Source organism: Panthera uncia, chromosome C2, assembly GCF_023721935.1.
Source record: "Panthera uncia isolate 11264 chromosome C2, Puncia_PCG_1.0, whole genome shotgun sequence".
In the NCBI taxonomy this organism is placed as follows: Eukaryota; Metazoa; Chordata; class Mammalia; order Carnivora; family Felidae; genus Panthera; species Panthera uncia.
In genome coordinates, this window is record NC_064810.1 from 125,241,177 (window position 1) to 125,252,987 (window position 11,811).

Below are 11,811 nucleotides of genomic sequence, written 5' to 3' on the forward strand. Positions count from 1 at the left end.
GAGATTAGAGCTGAGAAGTCTCTGGGGGTTGCTGTGCAGCAGACTTGGGAGAAAACCAGCCTGGACCGGAGCATGATGGTGAAGAACCCCAGGAGGGAAGTTTCTGAAAAATGAGGGGGTACAAGCTCGGTTATATACTGCGATGGAGTGTTTGAAAATACTTTGGGGAAAACTTATTATGGGGGCAATGTGGGGATATTGTATTGGCATATATTACAAAACAAAACAAAACAAAACAAAAAAATATGCAAGAAAGAAAGAGGCAATCCAAAACTCCAGGAGGAAAAAAAGACAAGAAAGGCACCATCCAAATATGTACCACACCAAATGAAGGCATTACTTTAAGTAATTGGTAGCATATGAAAAAAAAAATGCTAGGGGCACCTGGGTGGCTCAGTCAGTTGAGTGTCTGACTTCGGCTCAGGTCATGATCTCACAGTTCATGGGTTTGAGCCCCACATCAGGCTCTGTGCTGACTGCTTGCTCAAAGCCTGGAGCCTAGTTCAGATTCTGTGTCTCCTCTCTCTGCCCCTCCCCCACTCACGCTTTGTCTCACTCTGTTTCTCAAAAATCAATAAATGTAAAAAAAAAATTTGTTTTAATGCTAGAAATACTTAATTTTAAATGGATCATGGGGCGCCTGGGTGGCTCAGTCAGTTAAGCACCCAACTCTTGGTATTGGCTCAGGTTGTGATCTCAAGGTCCTGAGATCGAGCCCCTCGTTGGGCTCCATGCTGAGCATGGAGCCTGCTTGGGATTCTCTCTCCCTCTTTCTCTGCCCCTCCCCCACCTCTCTCTCAAAATAAATAGGCATTAATAGATATATAAATAAGTGTGAACCTTCAGGAGTGATAGCATTAGAAACTTGGACAAGAAAATTAAGTTACAGCATGCTGCTTGGCCTTGCAGTGAATGACACTTTCAGATTATGATGTCATAAATGCCATGCAATGGGTTTTGCCTTTTAGAATCAATCCGTGGTCAAATTATGGAATATTCCACTGTGATTAAAAAACTGAATATAAACATGGACCTTCACAATGCAAAGGTGAAGGCACAGTTGATGAGACTTGGGATGAGCTGCTGGGAAGGGTGACCGGTGCCCATGTCCTCACCTCACAAAAAAAAATGCAGAATCAGGGGGACTGAACAAGAAATAGAGATTTCGGTATCAGGAGGAGTGGGATGGGGAGAAGAGGAGGGATAAAAGAAGTTCAGGCTCCAATCTATTATTTCAGAAATGTCAACAGACAGGATATTCAAAAGTCCACTGAATTTGAGAAATAAAGAGACAAGGCTACACACGTGTACAGACATGGGCATAATCACCAGAAGAAGAAAATATAAATACAACACAAATGGTCACTTCTGAGAAGTAAGGCCGAGAACAGGAAGAGGTGGAACACAGGTATATTAACTTTTTGTTTTTAAAACCTTCAGAGTTATTTTCCAAATGTGCATTTATGCTGGTAAAAATCAAAGATGTTAATTAAAAAATTTTTAGGAAGATAAAAAGGATCAAAATAACTTTTTTCTTTGGCATTAGTGGAAAAATTAGCAAAATATGAAGGTCTGTATATTTGAAAAAGTAAGAGTATTATATCAGTGCTAATTCCCTAATTTTGATCCTTAAGTAAGAATTTCCTCACTTTTAGGAAACAACCACTGATTTAGGAATGAACAGGCATTATCTTTCAAATACTTCAGAAAATAACAACTCTATGTGTGTATGTGAGCATATGTGTGCAGGGAAAGGAAGTGGTAAAACATTCACCTCTGAGGAACCTGAGTGAAGGGGTGTATTATTACTTTGCTAGAGTTGCTATAACAAAGCACCACAGAATGCGTGGCTTTAACAGAAATGTATCTTTTCACAGCTCTGGAGGCCCAAGATCAAGGTGTTGGCAAGGGTGGATTCCTTCCAGGGCCATAAGGAAGGCTCTGTTCCAGGTCTCCCCTCCAGCTGGTGGTGGTTTGCTGGCCATCTCTGGCCTCCCTCAGCTTGTTGGTGCATCACCCTGATCTCTGCCTTCATGTTCTCATGGCCTTCTCCCTGTGTGTGTGAACTGTCCAAATTTCCCCTCTTCATATGGACACCAGTCATAGTGGATTAGAGGCCCACCCTCCTCCACTATGGCCTCATCTTAATTTAACTAATAAACCTGTAAGGACCCTATTTCCAAATAAGGTCACATTCTGAGGTACAGGGGTGGGGATAAGTACTTCAATATATCTTTTCTGGGTTGGAGGGGATACAATTCAACCTGTAACAAGGGTATAATGGAGTTCTTTGTACCATACTTAAAACTTTTCTGTAGGTCTGAAATTATTTCAAAATTGAGAGTGTTTGTTTCTTTTTTAAAAGATAAATAGAAAGGAGCTCTAAGAAGGCCTGAAGGGGAGGGTGTGCAGGGGAGGAGAGCATTATCAGGGAGCCCTCTCATAGCCACGGGGTTCTAAAAGCCCACAAGGGAGGCAGCTGCTGAGAGGAGCCTAGTGGGGGTGACAAAGTCCCTATGCCCCCAGGACAAAGACAGCCTCCTACTCCCACCTCTGTGGTGATAGACTCAGGTCCTTGAAGAGGAGCCTCACTCAGGATTTGGGTCAAGAACACAAATAATTTTTTTTCCCCTTTGAAACAAGAATATAGTGGGGCGCACTTGCCCGGCATCTCAGTAGACACTAGCAGTAGTTAATTAGAAGAATGTTGCTACACAAAGACGCTAAATAATTGTGTGTTTCACAGAATTTTATTCCTTAACTAGTATCTCTTAAAAATAGCACACTCCATATGAGAGTTTTCCATTTATTCAAATCATGTCTGAGAAATACACATTTGTACAGCAATACTTCATCAACAGGGAGGAAGACGGGGACAGTAGGTGCATCCCAGAGGATGAGCCGGGTGATGGACAGCCCCAACCTGCCGGCCTCAGGTAGTTCATATCTGTGCCACTCAGACCTCCTCCTCTAATGCCTCTGGAGAAGGAACCCAGTGGCTACCATGCATGGCCCACCCCAACCTCTATCACCCTGACAGTCCCATTCTCCTGCAGTACAGAAAATGGTGGGGTGGCATCTTCCTAACTAGATGCTTGAGAAGCATCATCAAGCCAATCCAGCTGTCTGTCCTTACACTGGTTCAGTGTCCACATGTACCAGGACTGTGCTGACCAGCCTATAGGAAGTACCATCAGCTCCTTTCCATGACCCTCAGCCTCCTTCCGGCTTGGGACAGCCTCACAGAGTATTCCCCAGCCTTAAAAACCTTGCTTGGCCCCCTGGAAAACCACAGAGATTGCAAAGGGCACCAAACGAGATTTCCACTTCTGGCTGTGCTGCTAACCCACTGCATGACCTGGGGAGTTAATTCAACCTCTCAGAATCTCAGATTCCTAATCTGTAAAATAATTAGGTTGAGTCAGATGCTGGGAATTAACATACGTTTTCAGGTATAATGGCCCAACTGGGGACTAGTCCTAAAAAGATTCTAACTGACCAGGAGGAAGAGAAAAAGAGGACAACCTTCAGCCTGAAATGTCCTATTTGTTTTAATCCCACCTGGGGAGCTGGGAGGTCCATGCTAAACTTCTCATTATGGCACTATATTCAGAGTCATATTCATCACTAGCCTATTAAGACCCCATGACCTTTTTTGTTCCTACTCATACAGAGTTGCTTTTGCTTCCATCTTTGAGGCAGTGATTTTCACCAACTATTCACCAAAAGCCCAAATAGCACCAAGATGTGAATTGTGCACATTTATTCCAACTTGAACATAATCTCTTTTCTTGAAAACTGTCCAAGGCGCCAAGCATATGTCTTTCCTCAATGGAGTACCAAATAAGGGAAAACGGGAATGCAGATCACAGGTCCTCAAGAGAGGTGAAGCCTCTGGGCCAGGGGGCCAGGAAGGCTTCCTCAGTCCGAGGACACATGAAATAGGCCAAAGGGTGTGGGGGACTCAGATGAGAAGAGCAAAAAACAGGGGAAAAAAAAAAAAAACATAAGCAAAGACATGGGGCAGGGAATGCCCATCTGAGAGGCAGCCCAGCCAGAACGTGAGGACTCAGGGTGGGGTGCCAATGGAGGGCTGTTATCTTACTTTTCACAACCACCCCTGTCCTCTATAGTTTCATCTGCCCATCCACTGCCCCCAGCTCCCCTAGGGGAAGGAGTAATGTGGGCCAACCATAGAATTCCAGCCCCCTGGTGTGGTGACTGGTTCAGGGATAAGCATGTGACCTAGGTTAGGATCAATCAGAATGACCCCAAGGACTGTGCAGGAACCAAGAAGTGAGTCTCCCTGTTTCTGTTGTGGTCAGAACGATAGACCTGCTTCCCATTATGGAAGAGCCTGAGGCTAACCCCAAAGAAGTGGGGCAGAAGGACAGAAACTGAGTCTTGATAGCATATTGACTCCAGGCATGCCTGAAGCCAGCATCATCACTGATCCTTCAATTACATGGGCCAATGCATATGTATTCATATGCACTGACTCTGCTTACTCAGAACCAAAATAATTGTAATGGGCATAGCCCTAAGCTCAGGTTAGAGAGAAGAGAAAGCGTTAGACTGGGATGATAAATAAACCTGGCCTCAGATCTTGGCACTATCACAGAATAGCTGTGTGAGTTTGAATAAGTCACTTAGGTTCTACAAGCCCCAGTTTCCTCATCTACAAAATGGGCAGAATAATTCATCAGCTGATGTATATGAAAATTCAGGCTTCGTGAATATTGGTAGACTCCGTGGCACTTGTACTTGATGGGGTGGGAGACTCTGAAGCATTCTGGGCAATTTGCTCTAAGGAAAATGTGCATTGTGTTCATTAGCCTGGGCGCAGTACAGGCTGGATAGAGGGAATGATGCCCACCCAGGGAGCCCACCGCATGCTGCGCTCCAGGTGGAGAATATACACCACACCCCATGGGTGCAGTGTCAGATGTTGAGTAGAGAGCTGAGGCCTCTTTCACACCATGGACCGTGCCTGCCAGAGGCTGCTAGAAAAGAAGTCACCTGCACTTCCACTGCTTTTCCTCCAGTAAAATAGATAAACAACCCCTACCCTCTTTCTCCAGGACTGGGTGGAGCATTAACTATGAGCTCTACAAACTACTTTGTACTCCCTGTGGAAAAGCTGCTATGTAGCTATAAGGGGTGATTAATTTTATGTCTCTAAATGTCTTAGTATCATTTGCCAAAATGATGATTTATTATTTAGACAACCTTTATATTTCCAAGGGGCTTTAAAACCATTTATAGTGGAGAATGAAATAAAACTGATTAGGGCCCTGAAAAACAGGAGTGGTGAAGAAATGCACAAGGAGCTGGGGGTTATTTATCCAGAACCTGAGAAGGCAGATGAAGGACACAGCAAGAATCGTCAATTAGAGAGGCCCGTATCTTGCCCCTATGTAAACAGAGGAAAAGAAATGAGACAAAAAATGGCAAAGCACCCGGACTGATTTGGGATAGACATCAAAATGGTAACAGGAAGAACTTCCTAAGTGTATACTGCTTCTAAGTTAGTCATCTAAAAACATTTTCTAGCACCTTTTATGTTCTAATACTATCTGGAAGAAAATGTAATATAGAAAGGCAATGCAGATACTGTCAAAGAATTACTATATTCTTCAAGCAATGCCAGAGGATGAAAAACATGGTAGAAAACTGGGAGGCAAACGTATTATTTCTTTAAGGAAGAAAAAGTGAACACTACATGCCATAAAGCCAAGCCATGGTGGAAGATGGAGACTGGAGTATATTTGTATACAGAGGAAATAATGGAGATGGCCGGGAGACACCATGGGTTGAGTAAGAACCACCGAATATATATCCCTTCCTTCTTGAAAGTCTTCCCAGGCCCCTAGATGATGGTGTATCTGAATCTCGGTTAAGTACTTCATGAAATGGCGGATCAGATGGAGAGCTCTGGGCAGAGACAAGTACAAATTGGTGGATTCGCAGCTGGCAAAACAGTAGCCAAAGAGGGCCCAATGGAAAGCAGCATCTCCTGTGAGATTTCACAGGCTCTGTTCTCTTTGGCATTTTCATCAACCACTTGGATGAAACCCTGCAAGGGACACTCATCCAATCTCAACTGCTGGGATGCTCAGCCAAAACCAACCAGATGAAATGAACAGTCCTGCATGCTTAGGTTCAAAACGATCCCATCAGAGCTAGAATAGATCTGGCTTGATTGGCACTGATGTTGCCAAACTGCAGACCAACCGCCAAGCTTGTGGAGTTGATTGACAGATGATCTCCTCACCTCCAGTGTGCCCTCCTTGGACCAGGATTCACCAACAGGCCACTGATCATTTCCTTTGGTTTTGAAGGTGTAACGCCTTGACCCCTTGGGCCTACTAGAGGAATAGACACATGCCACTGTGGTCACTGACCTAGGGCCTGCCTGGGCTTTGTCTCACATGACAATTTCAAGTGATTGCTTGTGTTCCTGTTATCTACTGTGTGTAACAAATCACCCTGAAAATTCAGTGGCTTGGGACAATAATGTTTTATTATTCCTCACAGTTCTGCAGGTTGATTGGGCTCCACTGGGTAATTCTCACCTGGGCTTGCTCAGAATGTTGCAGTCAATGTTGGTAGAAGATACAGTCACGAAAGCTCTTCCCAGTTTGATGCCCAAATGGCCCACTCATATGGCCAGCAGTTGGTTCTGGCTGGTATTTGGGAGGTCACCTGGGGCTGTCAACCCTCCACATGGCTTGGGCACATTACAACATGGAAACTGGGTTCCCAGAGTGAGTATTCTAAGAGCAAGTTCCCAGAGATCCAGGTGGGAGCTGTGAAGCTGCACATGACCTAGCATCAGAAGTCCCAGAACATCACTTGTGTCATATTTTATTGGTTGAGTGAGTTACCAAGACCAGGCCAGATTCAAGAGAAAGGGCATAAGCCTCTACACTGGAACAGGCCCATTGCTGAAGCACACGTGAGATGGAAGATATTGTTGGAGCCATCCTTGAACAACATAATGGGCCACAAGTTTGAAAAGATGAACACTGTAATGAAAAGGATTGCAGTTGGCAAGGGTACACAGTGCTGCTGTGTGTCATACCCTGCAAAGCCCAGACCTAGACCCTTTAAGTCCAATGTGCGCCAACTGGCACTCTGTCCCAGCATGTTCACCATCTGGTCTCCACCTTCCAGTCTCCTTCCAGAAACCCACTTGCCTCCCGGCACTTGACCCCCAGCTGGTCCTGTCTCACTGCCATCTCCACCCTGGCATGCCATATCAACAGGAATTAACAGCTTCCCCATGCTTGACACACAAAGAACCAACCACCAATCAGTCCACTGCAAAAGCCCAGTATTACAAAACAACAACAACAACAACAACAACTACTACTACTACTACTACTACAACTACAACAAGTATGGTTCTTTTTGCAAATATTCAAAGAAAACATCCAAGGAAATCCTATTTGCTTTGGATTACTGTGTGAGTTTGCAAGCTGAAGCATTCAGTGGTTCATAAAGTTTGTGTAGATGCTGGGGGAAGGGTGGACAGAAGGCCTTCAGCATCTGTACTAATAGATCATGTCCTCTGCACCATGGCTCCCCACTCCCCTGCCTGTTGTCTCTCTGCTATTGCAGGCATCTGTCTGTGACATCATAGCATGTTGCCATGGAAACTGATGCTATCACCAACTTCTGACTTCAGGCAATAAAATATGTTTGTATTTACAATTTCTTGAGAAGACATCAGTGTGGATCTTCACATGTATGATGTTCAGTGGGACACTTAGCAGTTTCCTGAGTATTCACTATGTTCCATGCAACTGATTGCCTCATGAGAATAGTAGAAAGAACCTGCCTTGATTTTGGCCAAGCTGGGTCTTGACCTCCTTGTCTGTGAAATGGAAATGACAAGGCTTAGCCTTTTGGGTTATTGCAAGGCATCCATGAAGAGTTAGGCGTTGCAGAGTCTGAGGCAAGGCAGGTGCCCAGCAGGTAGGCCTTCTCTTCTCCCAGTCCCCCAGAGCTGACTTAGAGTATGTGTGGCACATTTCAGCAAGAGCCCTGGCAGGTGCTGGGGGGCTGAAATGGCAGCTAGAAATCCTGAGCTCCCAAGACAGCCATGATGATATCAATTCTGCTGCCCCTTGGTCCCCTCCCTCCCTTCTTTCTCTGTCCTCTCTCTCCTCTTTGTCTGGTTCTGCCCAGAAAGGGCCATATGAAGCAGCCCCACTCCACCTCTCTCTCTCTTCCTCCCTGTTTTCCTCCCTCCTTTTCTTTCCTTCCTCTCTCCATCCACCTCTCCCTCCCTCCTTCTTTCCTTCCTATCTTCCCACACTCAGCAATCCAGAGCCTGCCCCTCATTTAGTCCAGAAAGATCTCTCTCCCACCATCCTGGGCACTCATGCTGTAGTCCCAGTGGCCCCATCCAAGCAGATTCATCAGCCCTGGATGCTGAAGGGAGGCTCTGAGGATTGCACAGGGACTTCCTTCCAGCCAAGAGTCAAAGCCCCCCTTTCCCCACCCCTACCTCCAGGGACTGCTACAGAAATGTGCTGGTTTTCTCATCTCAAATGTGCTGTTTCTGGAAACATCTTGCTGCTTCCAATTCTCAAGTCCAGAGTGACCTCCTCCACCCTATCCCTTCTCCTGTGCAAGTTCGGCCCTCTCCATTCACCACACCCACTGTTTACAGAAGATACTTCCCTTCTGGGAGACCCTGGCCTGTCCTTGTTTTCTGGACACTTCTCTCTAAATTTGCTTCCTCCATTAAGGAGGCAGGTGAGTGTCATCTACACCAGTTCACACCTTCTCCTGCGAGATGCAATGGCTTTTAAGCAAAAGCAATGATCTGAGAGGCCACAGGCCCAGAGACAAGCTACTATAGCCTTTCAACTCAGTGTCTGGAAACTTGGGAGTGTGAAGGGAACTAGGAAACCAGACGGTCCCAGCGGTGTGAGAGGTGGACCAGTCCACCCACTGAGGGCGCTTCTGTTTCCCTCTTGCCCAGATCTGAGACAAGGGTGCAGGTCGTGCTGACAAATCAGCCCAGTATGATCCTTGAGTGGATAATTGAGGTTCATGTATGCCAAGTCAAAGCTACAATCTGCTACCCCAATTCCCATGAACCATTCCAGCACTTCTGAGAAGGACACAAATCTGTTCCAAGGTGAGTGGAAAAAAAATTTGTAACAACAAAAGTATGCTATTTAAAAACAGAAGGGTCCCTGATGTAATTTAGATCTGTCATCTTTGCAAAATGAGGCAAAATAAAAAAGGAATGTGCTTTGGTGCTGTATTGCTCATCAGAACCAGGCAGGGAGAGGCTGGAGTGGTCCTGCTCACAAATGCTATGGAATAATATCCTACAACTTTAAATAAGAATCATGGGCATTCCTGAAGGGTCAGGGAAAGATCCTGATTTTAGAAGCATAAAAGTATTTTAGTTTTCTGGATTTCACGTTTTTTCTTGTGCACCTGGGCTTACACTTTCAGTCCACCATTATTTTTATCCCTATCTTTTATCTTTACTTGAACCATCTTCATTATTCACAAATCCTTTTAAGCAATTACATTCCCTGGTTTTTTACCACTTTACTATCATTTCTAAACATTTCTCTAGATTCTTTCTTTTTAATATAATTTATTGTCAAATTGGTTTCCATACAACAACCAGTTCTAATGTTTCTTTTTCTTAATTTTTAAATTAAATTTCATTCTCCCTTTCAAAGCATATCAAATGTCTGTTCCCTTTACCCAGCAGCGGAACAGCAGGTGCAAATGTTGGGAGGCAGGAGGAAGCTCGTGGGGAGTGCCAGGAAGAGAGGAGGCAGCCAGCGTGGGGGGCACACTGCAGGCGGCCCAGGCAAACAGAAGTAAATAAAAAACAACACCAAGAACTTGCTGTTGAAGAAGCGCTTCAGCCCTAATTATTCTAGTCACCTGTCTCTGTGTGGAATAATGTGGTTGATTTTTTGCCTGTGGTCAGAGAGCCCAGCCTCCGTGATCCGAATAGTTACCCTCAGGTATCTCTTCCTCCACTTCGTAGAAGCAAGACCAGTTTCTGGTCCAAGGGGATGCTCTCTAAACACTGGAAGGAAGGAGGGAAAGACAGGAATGTAGGGAGAGGCGAAGAGAGGGATTTTCGGAGCCCTCTTGGTGGACAGGCCTCCCCTGGGGGAAGGGAGGCATTTGTCCCTGTCCCTGGCCTGCAGAGAGGCTGTGGTGGTACTGCAGGGACAATGCTACCTGCTCTCTAAACCAGCACCCTCTTCCCAGATGGACGTTCACCCCATTTCTCAGCTGGTGTATGGGTGCGGTCACTGGAGAGGGGAAGAGATGCATCACCTCCAGGCTGAGGGAGGTAAGAGCAGGTGTGCCTTCTCCTTCATCAGCACGGGTCCTTGAGGTGGGATGGGACAGAGATCCCATAAGAGAAATAATCTTGTTGAATAACAGATTCAGGAGTCAGTTCTAGCAACTAGCTAATACCGGCCACATTAGAAACTGGCCCCAGGAGTGTCCATCTGTCCTCTGAGCGGGGCCCACCCCAGCAAGGCACAGAGCAGGAGGCAGGGGTGGCAAGACCAGGGTAGGGAAGGGGGCATCAGCACTCCTGGCTGCCTGTCACAAGGAAGCACCCCAGGAGGGCAGAGATAAGGGAGGCAGGGCAGCAGGAAAATGAGTTACAGGGCAGTCACCTCTCCCACAAGGAGAAGCTACAAGGGCAGTGTCTACACAGCTGCAGGAGGCAGGGTGTGGGTGTAAGGTGGAGACGCAGCTTCTCCAAGCAGAACCCCCACACCATAGCCTTGAAGGAGAAGGGAAAGAAGAGACACGGGGAAGAAAGGAAGTATTTATTGAGTGCCTGCTGCACACCCCACACTGCACTGGGCACTAGACATACGTTCTCTCACTTACACTGAGACCCCTATAAGGACGTATTACTCATTCCATTTTGCAGAGGCCAAGATGACTGCTCAAGGCCCATACCTCAAGAACAACCAAGTGAAGATGGGCACCTGGTCTCTGAGACACCGCCCCCCCAAGGAGCACCATTCTACATCCGTCATGGTTTTGAAGGAGGTCACTGAGAGGACATGACCACTGGCTGACCCACAAGCTGGACCTGGGCAGTGGAAGGTCCTCGTCCCCTCTTCCCCTGTCCTTGGAATGTACACTCTGCCCGTGTCCCCACAGTGGGGGCCATTTTCAAGGACACAGTCTTGAGAGAGCAATGTGTTGTTGAGACTATCTGGATGGTATACATGATGGAACCCCATCAAGGACCCTATATAAACTTAAGAGTCTGGTGGAGATCCATGTGTCTTGCAGCACCCAAGACAAACCTCATACATAAGTTCCCTTATTAAACCTGCCACCTACCTAGCTGGAGTGGTCTGCCTCTTTCTTGGGTCTCTCCTTGCCCTCCAAATGGGGCCCAATTTGTGAACTTGGGAAATAGGGAGTCACCAGTGGGGCACACATCCTGCCTACCCCTGCCCAGCTATGCAAGGCACAAATGCACAAACAGGAGGCTCCCAGCCCTCGGCAGAGAGAGGACAGACACACGCCAAATGGAAAACCCCAATTTATAATGGAAATGTAATACAGAGGTATATTGATGCCTACCCCACTCCCGTTTCTCTGTATTCAGTGAGGAATTCACCTCTGTATACAGCAAAACACCCACCTGGCAAAGCATTCTCCTGTCTGGTACTCCATGTATAGATCCATTTCTACCCTGCTCAAATGTCCACTTCTGCTCAGAAGCTGACCCCTAGGCATCTCATGGTAGTCTGAAGATTGAATCTGCCCCCCTTCCCA

The 11,811-nt window shown here is 46.3% G+C and overlaps 1 long non-coding RNA gene across 1 annotated transcript; it reads left to right on the forward strand.

Moving 5' to 3' along the window:
- The first annotated feature begins 569 nt into the window (after positions 1-569).
- LOC125921991 (uncharacterized) lies at positions 570-11,358 on the forward strand. The gene is made up of 4 exons (XR_007457551.1): positions 570-1,408; positions 8,996-9,154; positions 10,264-10,348; positions 10,949-11,358. It is a non-coding gene; the product is annotated as an uncharacterized LOC125921991 (long non-coding RNA).
- The last annotated feature ends 453 nt before the right edge of the window (positions 11,359-11,811 follow it).